Raw genomic sequence first — 9,987 nt, forward strand, 5'->3', positions numbered from 1 at the left:
AATTTGAAAACTAAACCTTAAAAGAAAATTATTATTTTTTAAAACTTAGTCTAAAGGTAAAATGGTTAGTATTTAAGATTTAAGGGAAAAAACAAAATAAAATTTTAAAAGGTTAAAATTTCGTTAACTTTAACCACTCATAAATAGATAAATAATATTTTTAAAATTAAAAAATAAAAACATAAAAAAATAGTATACTTTGGTTGGAAATAAGTCTTTTGGCCTAATTTTTTTAATAATTAGATGATATAGAGTTTCACGTTGCCAAAGTAAATCTTATATTATTTCAATTATATTTTAAAAATTAATCTAACGGTTTATATTAGCTTGCAAAGTAATGAAACGTTACTTAGTTTGTTTTGTGAAGGTATAAGGTGTTTTTATTATGCTAAACAACTTATTTTTATCTAAAATTTAACTTATTTTTAAACTCACATTTATGATATTTTAAAATTTTAATTACCCACTCATCATTAAATATCAATTAAAATTTTTTTTGTTATATATAAAAGTAAAATTATCATTTTAATATAATATTAAAAACATATAACTTTATCTTTTTTTTATATTTTAAAACTTAACATCATTACTCTTGTTTAAACTTTTATAGTTTTAAAAATTGACTATTCCCTTCCACACCCAAGTGTTTTCTTTCTCTCATCTCCGACCACCACTCTATTTCTAATAATGTGCACTTCTCTCTCTGACCATTAACCGATTCTCTTTCATCATTGACAAATGAAGAAACATTAACAAAAACAAAGAAATGAAAATGATTCGTTCGCCTCTTTCTATTGAGAGTCAAAGAGACTGATTGTTATAAAAGGTCATGTTACCAAAATAAATCATTAGATCATTTTAATTATTATATATTCAAAATTGATCTATTAGTTTATATGAACTTATCAAATAGATAACCTGAATGATAAAATATCAAATTGAATTTTTATTTAACCTTTTTTCTTTTAAATTTCTGCTTTTGTGTAATCTTATTGTGAGTTGAAAATAATTTATGAAAATTAAGAAAATAGGTTTCTGTTTATTATTGAAAAATTTAAATAATTATTTCAAGAACAAGCAATTCTGAATTTTCTCAGATTTCCATTAAGAATATTGGTATATTTTAAATAAGCAGAGATTCCAGTTTTATTTTAAATAATTTTTTTATAGCTGAGCCTGAGCCTTACCGTTGTGTATCATGATTGTTATATAATTGCACAAAATTATATAATTTTAATTTTATAAAGCTGAATTATAAAATTAATACAGAGAAGTGAAAGGCATGAGACCGCCTGTAAAAATTTTTCCAATTTATTTATATCTTTAATTCTAAACCATGATGACCTCTTTTATAAGATTAATTTAAAAAGTTTATATAAAGTGGAATTTTCATTTTCTCTTTAAAAAGGAGAATTATTTGACCATCCATCTGTTTCAATCAAACAGTTCAGAAAGAATAACACAGATAGAGGAACATGAACAATAAATATCAACTAAAACACATGTAGAGGGCCCAAAATGTTTAACAAGCTCAAAACATTTAAACACTAAACCATGCATTAGCCAAGAGATTTACCATCTATATATTTTATAATCACTAAGTTCTGCGTACCGTTCAGGATGGGTATATCGCAGATTTGTCTTCTGCCACATGATAAATGATACAGGCATACATATTTCTGGGAAGAGGATAATTCATCTGCAAGAACAAGAAACAACAGAAGGTTACTTACCCCGAAAAAAGAAAAAACAACAGAAGGTTATTTTTCCTTCTCAATCACCAAAAAACTTGGCAGCCCTATTAAGTCTGTCGAGCCAGATCCAACAATTTCACACTGCCTTTACTGACCTAATTATGTTACCTGGCTGGCATCCAAAATTTCTGCATTATATTGGACATCAATCCAACAACTGGGACCGACAAGACGATGATACTTACAACTAAGGCAACAACCCCCTATTTATGTTGAAAACTAAGTTATGGTGAAACTTTATGTCCAGATAGCCACATAAAAACTTTGCTCAAGTGACTTACATTACGTCAACTGCAAATGACCTAAACAAGCTAGCTAGCAGAATATTATCTAACATGCAATCATAAAACTACAGCAGCTGACCGTACAAAAGTAACCTGACATTTTTGACAATTTATATGCAACAAAAACCTTTATCACATGAAAAAGTTGTACATGATAAAAGCAAGATCCTTCATATCAATCATGCTATTCAAAGTCCACATCTCAGAACAATTCAATTCTAAACTAAGAAATGTAGTGCAGCCAAGTAATTAGGCAGGATGACTAACAGATAAATATAGCCCAGACCATAAGTATTCCATTGAATGATTAACTGCTCACTCTTATCTATTTTTGGGGGAAAAAAAAAACTATTGTTTGACCTAGTGAAAAAGAAATTATTCAACTCCTTCAAATTCACCAATTTCCCTTTTCTTTCTTTCAGATAGAAGTGATTAACAAATCAAAATGTAGGGAAATCATACCTCAGGCAATTTTTCTGGTAGTAATCAACAGTTCCACAGATGCTATCTTACCATATTTTGAAGCTTAAACCACTGACTAATAACTGAAAACCAATGAAAGAGAACAAGAAGAATTAATAAGGTTAATACACAAGAACAATAAGGAGCAGAAGATTGTTTTGCAGTAAAAATATATAAATTGATTATCTGAAATGGCCATATTGATGCACAGATGAAGACATAATCTCCAATCACACCAAGCTCAGGCCATAGGAAATTCCTCTGATCGATGAAACTTCAAAAACACCTTGACTCAGGGAGGGATTTGGAATCTATGTACACAACATGTATGAGTCCTCAAACAATGCTCCTCTTTCACTATTAGATAGAGAACTAACTGATTGTGACAAAAAACAGAATTTCAAGTGTTACATTTTATAAGAAGGAAAGCTACAACTAATCTACCATGCATTTCCATCAGTCGGAGATTGTCTTTAGTGTCACTTTACAAAACTAAGCTTATGCACGGTTCATGGGATGTTACATAACCTAACTCTGGTCAGTTCTATATATGATTGAAAATTAATGGAAAATGGTTTCCTGACTTGACAGAAAAGAAACAGCATGGCCTCTTCATGCACAATTGATAGAATTTGAACCCATCACACAAAGTGCATGCTGAGCTTGAAACCATCACCAAAAAAGATATGGTGGCAGGCAGCTTGAGAACAGTTGGCAGGATACCAAGATCTCCCAGGTCAAACAGGCCTTTGATCTTCTATCAGAAAACAATTCTTATACCAACGACAAAAACAGAGGCTATAAAATTTAAAAGAATGGAACTCAAAAGAGTATAAAAATTCCACCACTTGAGTTAAAGAAATATACCAGTAACTAATGAATTACAATTACAACTCAGAGATTGCTTTATCGCCGCCTTCCTCAAGAACTTTTGCTATGGAGATATCCCCCATCTTTATTGTTCTCCCATCATCCTAATTAACCACAAGAAATCAGGTAAACATATATTCAAAAAGAATGATAACTTTTTATTATAGGTCTAGTGTATTGCTTCAGAAGGATCCAGTCCTAAAAAGAAAACCAGAAGCTGATTTAAGGATGGCAATTTAGAGAATCATATGGTTGATGACATTTATACTTTGTTTAATAATCATGTATATTGAAAGATAATCCACTGATCCACAATCATAACCAAAGCTGATTTAAGGATGGCAATTTAGAGAATCATATAGTTGAAAGCATCTATACTTTGTATAATAATCATGTATATTTAAAGATAATCCACTGGTCCAGAATCAATCATTAAATTGTATTACACTGTTGAATACAGAATCATGATCTAAAAACTGTGTTAGTTCAGACCACATCATCAAGTTGAACTTGTTCCCAACCTTAAACCTCAAACTATATCTACAAAGAAATATTGTTGAAATTAAGAAAACAAAGAGACACATTAATAGCCTGAAGTAAATGCAAGGAAAACCTTTTACCACCTAGCTATTGCTCATGTTAGTCACAACCCTATATCCCTCCTCTCTACCATTCAAAGGATAAAAGTAAAATACAGGAACTCAGAGCTTATCGATAACAAAAAAGTGCAACTACCAAAATATCCCACGTATGTCTTACCCAACTTTTTAACAACTCACCATGATATGGATACATGTTGGTTTTATAAATTCCAAAAGCCATCTATAATGTGTTATCATCAGTACAGAATTCTTTGGCGTCAAAAACCCATTCACAGCCTTTGCTACATCACTAAGCGCATCAACAACTAATCCAGAATCAATTTCATCTAATATAGCCAAGTCTGCTCCCAAAACATCTAGTATAGTGACATAAATACAAATAAGAGAAATAGGATAATTATAATCATAGTCAACATGTTTGCTAGTTTAGCACAAGTTGCCACCTCAAACTCCTCGAATTATAAAACTTTTAACGTAAGTTGAACCATTGATAGGAATCTGGTCACCACACCAAAGCATGAATATCATGGTGTGAAAGGTGTATTCCAAGAAGAAACTGGATGTCCAAGTGGCTGGCTAGGAGAGGAGGGGAGTGAAGAAACGATTATGGATTTTGTGCATAAAAAGATGGAATGTAGGGGTGAAAAACAGAATGTTTTTGTGAAAAAAATTCAGAACGAGTGTTGATTAAGTTTTTCATTTTGGAGAGGACTGGCCTCTCAAAAGCCAGCATATTTGCTTTCAGTAATTTCATCTTTTTAGCCAATTTCAGTTCAGTTTTGTAACTGGAATATTGTAATGAAATGAGTTGTGTTGATGAGAATGTGGTCACTGAATGAAATTACCTTTCCTTTGCTGTTCTGTTTACTCTTTTATTTTACTGTTTCATTGCTAAACATCACGGTGGACTGAAGCTGGATCGTTGGAGTTTGGTTGTTGTTTTGGAGTTTGTTTTTCTGATTGGTGATTCATTTATCATTGCTTTCTGGTGTGCCTGAAACGAGATTGGAAGGAGGCTAGTGAATTGTTGAAGTGCAGAAGTTTTAGCAGCAGTAGAGGAGTTGCTGGAAAAATGAACAGGTTCGTATCAACCATGCCTTACCAACCCACCACTTTCTAGCAAAGAAAAATCAGGTTAAATAATTCCATTTTTTCAAAGAATTCCTCAAATCTCAATACCAATAATAGAATTCACAAGCCCAGCGACCCATGGGTTTCCTTCCACTGAAGAATTAATATCAAAATGGGAAAAAATTGGTGGAAAGGTCAGAGAAATCATGTTCATATTGCAAGCTGCAAAATTTCATTGCGTTTCCTTTAACCACCACTAAACCCTTCATTGACATTTCTGTTAACAAAGTCAGTCTTCGTGTTCACACATTCAAGTTTAGGATATACGTGAGCTAGAACTGCAGGCACAACACTGTATCATTGATAAATGAACAATATGTAAAGATGCTTTAAAGAAACAGCAAGCATGGAAACATGAATAAAATCAAAACCAGACCACTAACCTCAATGGGTCCAAGCTCTGGTTCACCAAGTTGTCCTCTTCTAGCATTGTAAGCCATATGCAGAAAGTCAATATTGTTGACTCCTGCTATCTCAACAGGTGGTTGAAAACTCATAAACAGCCCAATAAGTGAGCGTTCTTCTGGCTCAATTTCAAGCAAATTTTCTACTTTAAATACGGCAGTTCCTTCAGTCACTTAGTAATCTGGATGCCCGAAAAGAAACTTAACCAATCATGCCATCATTCAGAAATTTTCCTCTTCCATGCATAAATTTCATTAAAATCTTAATATATAGCTAAAATGCAAGCAAACATGAAAAATTCTGACACACAGCATATAAACCTCCCCGCTAAAACACATATACATTGATTTCAAAAATCACTGGACACATGAAGCTCCAGAAAACCACATGAACCACTCTAACGTTTAGCAAATTCCAGATAAATCCTACAAAATTCAAAGCATCACAGCTCCCTCTCAATGGAACTCACTGATTGTCTACTTCTCAACTCAAACGCTCTGCTTGTAATTATGGAAAAAAAATTTACTCAACTTGTGGAATTATCTCCTTCTCTAATTAAATTTAACAAATTGAATGACATTTAAATTGAAATTCAGCTCAATTATAATGGAAAAGATATCATGAAACAAAAGAACTAAACCTTTGAAAGTGTGCTCTTCCCAGAACCGTTCTTTCCCATTATAGAATGGATCTATTTAAAAATACACAACCGTTAGATGGTCAAAAACAAAATTTAATGCTAACAGCTGAACATTAAACTAACTACGCACCTCTCCTTCGTTGACCAAAAGATTAACTCCCTTGAGAATTTCCTGTCTGGATTCAGCGATCACGGCGCTTAAATCAGTGACTTGAAGCAGCGGCTTTCCCATCTCGTCTCAGTCTTCGGTGGAAGAAGCCAACGGAAAATCGAAGGTGGAGACGGAGGCTCTGATGGAGTTTACAGATAAACAGCAACGACGACGACCGTGGTTTAAGTAGAAACGGACGTGGCCGAGGGCAGGAAGGATGAATAGGGAGGAATTAGAATCTAAAAATGTAAATTTGAAAGGCGAATTATGTGTGCAGGGGAGAAGTACCGCCATGGTTAGCTCTGAGTTGCGGGAGTAAAACTGTTTGGATAGTTTATTGGGGCCGAATGCACGGCCCATCCAAACTTTGATGAAACTACATTGAAGCATTTAGGTTTGAAAAGTATATTTTTTTACGGCCAACTAACTATTTCCCACCTAAGGTTTGATGTTTTCGCAAGTTTCCACCCTTTAACTATGGAAACACCAAACACCCATCCATGACCGATTAGATTTAACAAAACCCTAACGGTGGCAAGGGTAAAATCATCATTTTCTCTATAATATTAAAAATAAACTTAAATAGAATCTATTTTGCCCCCCTAAACTTTAAAAACTAAAACTTTCCCCCAGCCTAAGTTTTAAAAAATCACAGTTTCACCCTAGGGTTTCTTTTTGAAATCTCCGGCTCCATTGCCGACGGTCTCTCCCTCCCGAAGCATCCTCTCCTTCCGGCGATCTCTTTCCTCCCATTTGGACCCCCCATCAGAGTTGGAGAAGCCGTGGAAGACGAAGTTCTTCGTCTTCCCAGTCGTTGTCGTCGTCTTCATCTTCCAACTGCGATCGGGCTTAATCTTCGTCTTCATCTTCCAACTGCCATCGTCGTTGTCAGATAAGTCGTCTGGGAAGACGATTTCTCTTCTCAGACGACTTATCTCTGTGTCGGATGAGTAGTGCAAGAGTTTAGGGAGACCATCGGTGGAAGAGAAACCATCGGGAGGGGAAGACGGTCGGTGATGGCGTCAGAGAGATAAACCCTAGGGGGGAAATACGATATTTTCAAACCCTAGGGGGCAATGAGATATTTTCAAACTTAGCTTAGGGAAAAAATGTTAATTTTTAAACTTTTAGGGGAAAAAATGAGATTAAATTTATCACCGTTAGAGTTTTATTAAATCTAATCGGTCATGGGTAGGTGTTTGGTGTTTCCATAGTTAAAGGGTGGAAACTTGAGAAATCATCAAACCTTGGGTGGGACAAAGTCGTTTGGCCATTTTTTTACCCATTCTTCAACGTGAAATGATAACTTTTTTTTTTTTCGCTTTATACAAATCTCTCTCTCTCTCTGTATGGCCGACACCTCCTAATCATAAAACAACTTACCCTTTTTTTTCTCTTTGGTCTATTTTTTGTCATAAAAAAAAACACGAAAATAACAAATCTGGACTATGTTCTGCTTCACTTGTTGCATCTCAGACACTTGAACCAATCACTGAACAAATTATCAAATTAATAAAATCTAAATCTAAATCTTGAACTACCACCACCTTTCAATCCGATTCAAAATAAGAAACATTATTACTAAGGCTCATCGTCTCCCTTGTAAAAGTTAGTTATTAAATTCAAAAGAAGTCAATAATTGAATATCATCTAACTTAGGGTGTTTCGTGTGAATCAGATTATACCTTTGTTGACTTTTTACAACCAGAATTTTAATATATTAAAATCTCAATTATGTCAAAACAAAATTACACACATTCTCACCTTAATTACAATTGTAAACAAATCTATTTTGTTCTTTCTATTTCACAATCGCAATCAAATTAGATTAAAAAAAAAATCATGTGATCCGAACCTATGATGGTTAGGGGTTTTCAAAAAAAAGTCATGCTGTTAGGTTAAGTGCAACCTCATAACTTTACTATGTGGTACAAACCTCTAGCACATTCATTAAACATTTCGAATCTATTTTAGAAAGTAGCATGGTTGAGATCACTGGTTATTAAATCTAAGGTTGATATTTTTGGAAGGCTCGACCATGGCTTGGCTATTTATGTCAGTCGACCTTTTTTCTCTTTCTTTTATGGTATTTTAAAGCAAATTAATATGTTTTGTCTTTCTTTCTATCTTTCTTCTGCTTGTGACATAGTGTCAGCAGTAATGACCGTGACACGCACCCGCGTGCAGGCTGGCGCGAGGAAGTAAGACCCGTGATACATAGTAGTCTCTCAACGTTTGGAATTTAATCCGCTAAGAGAAGACAACATCAAAGTACAAAAACACCTTTTAAAAGTTCCCCTAGAATAAGACATGTCAGTCTTAAGCGGTGTTTAATTTGGATAATATTTTATTATTAAAATAAAAAATTATTTTAAAGATAGATTATTTAAAAAATTATTAGATATAAATAATTACTATATTTGATAAAATTTGATAAGTATAAATAATTATTGTGTTTGGTTAAAGGTAATAAAAGATTACTAATAAATTATTTTATTTAAATATATTTGAATATAATTATTTTTAAATATTTTTTATATTATTTGTTATATTAATTAAAAATAAATTTATTTTTGTCTCAACAAATTAATAAATAATAATATAATTATAATAAAATCAAGATTATCTTGATAATCTTTAAATACCTAAGATAAATATGATAATTAGATTATCACTTATATTACCTATCACATTAGTATTAATAATAAAATATTACTGTAATTTTTTATTATTAATAAATTAAATAAAAAAATAAAAAATAAATTATCAAAATAATCTTAAAAAATTAGAAATAAACCGCCCCTAACCAGCATGATTTTGTTCTTACAAGCTATTCTTGAAATAACGTATGTCAACCTCAAACATTTAATTGGATATTAAGACCCGTTATCAAAAGCTTACAGTATCCTGTTGTTCACCGTACATTCAGCTGATGAAGAGAAATCGCCACCAAACGAGTAATTCGTGTTCGATCATGTTTGGCTAACATGACATGACATCCTCCGCAAGTCACAACTTTCCTTCGTCTGAAAAAACTTCAATTGTCGGCAAAGTGCATTTCCTATAATAATATTGTTGTGCCAATCCCACGTGCTCGCTTACTGCTCAATTTCGCCCCTCGACGTTTCGTACATTGTAAATACTGTTTGTAAAAATAAAATGACAAATCACAGAAGGCCAAAGGACTGTTTCCCGTTAAAGTATTGATACATTTTTTAAATTATACTAACAGAGTTTTAAAAATTTAAAGTTTTGTTGATAAACTAATTTTTATTTAAAATTTTAGTTAGTATTATAGTTAAAATTATTATTTAATAAATAAATTTTAAAAACTAAAATTTTATTATATATACCTTTCAATTTAAAAATTTTATATTCCCTTCATTCAAAATTTAAAAAATTAATATTATTTTATAGAATTTGTAAACCATTATCAAAAATGACAAATTCACTATTTTCAGCCACGTTAGCTCTTCTTCCCAGTGTATTTCTCTTTGTTGATCAAATTCCAACTATAGATGAAATCGATTTACTCTAATAAAAATAAAATCTTCTACGTCGAAGTGTTTTTGTCTCAAGTGAAGACCACCATTAGAGGTTTGAGATAAAGCTGTCTAAGACCTTTGATTGTAGTTTTTATCTCGAATGAAGACGAAAATACTCCAACGAAGATGATTTCATCTTTATC

At 32.4% G+C, this 9,987-nt stretch overlaps 1 pseudogene; it reads right to left on the reverse strand.

Moving 5' to 3' along the window:
* Positions 1 to 1,468: 1,468 nt before the first annotated feature.
* On the reverse strand, positions 1,469 to 6,593 carry LOC123192063 (annotated as a pseudogene).
* Positions 6,594 to 9,987: the final 3,394 nt, after the last annotated feature.

Source organism: Mangifera indica, chromosome 12 (assembly GCF_011075055.1).
Source record: "Mangifera indica cultivar Alphonso chromosome 12, CATAS_Mindica_2.1, whole genome shotgun sequence".
Lineage (NCBI taxonomy): Eukaryota > Viridiplantae > Streptophyta > Magnoliopsida > Sapindales > Anacardiaceae > Mangifera > Mangifera indica.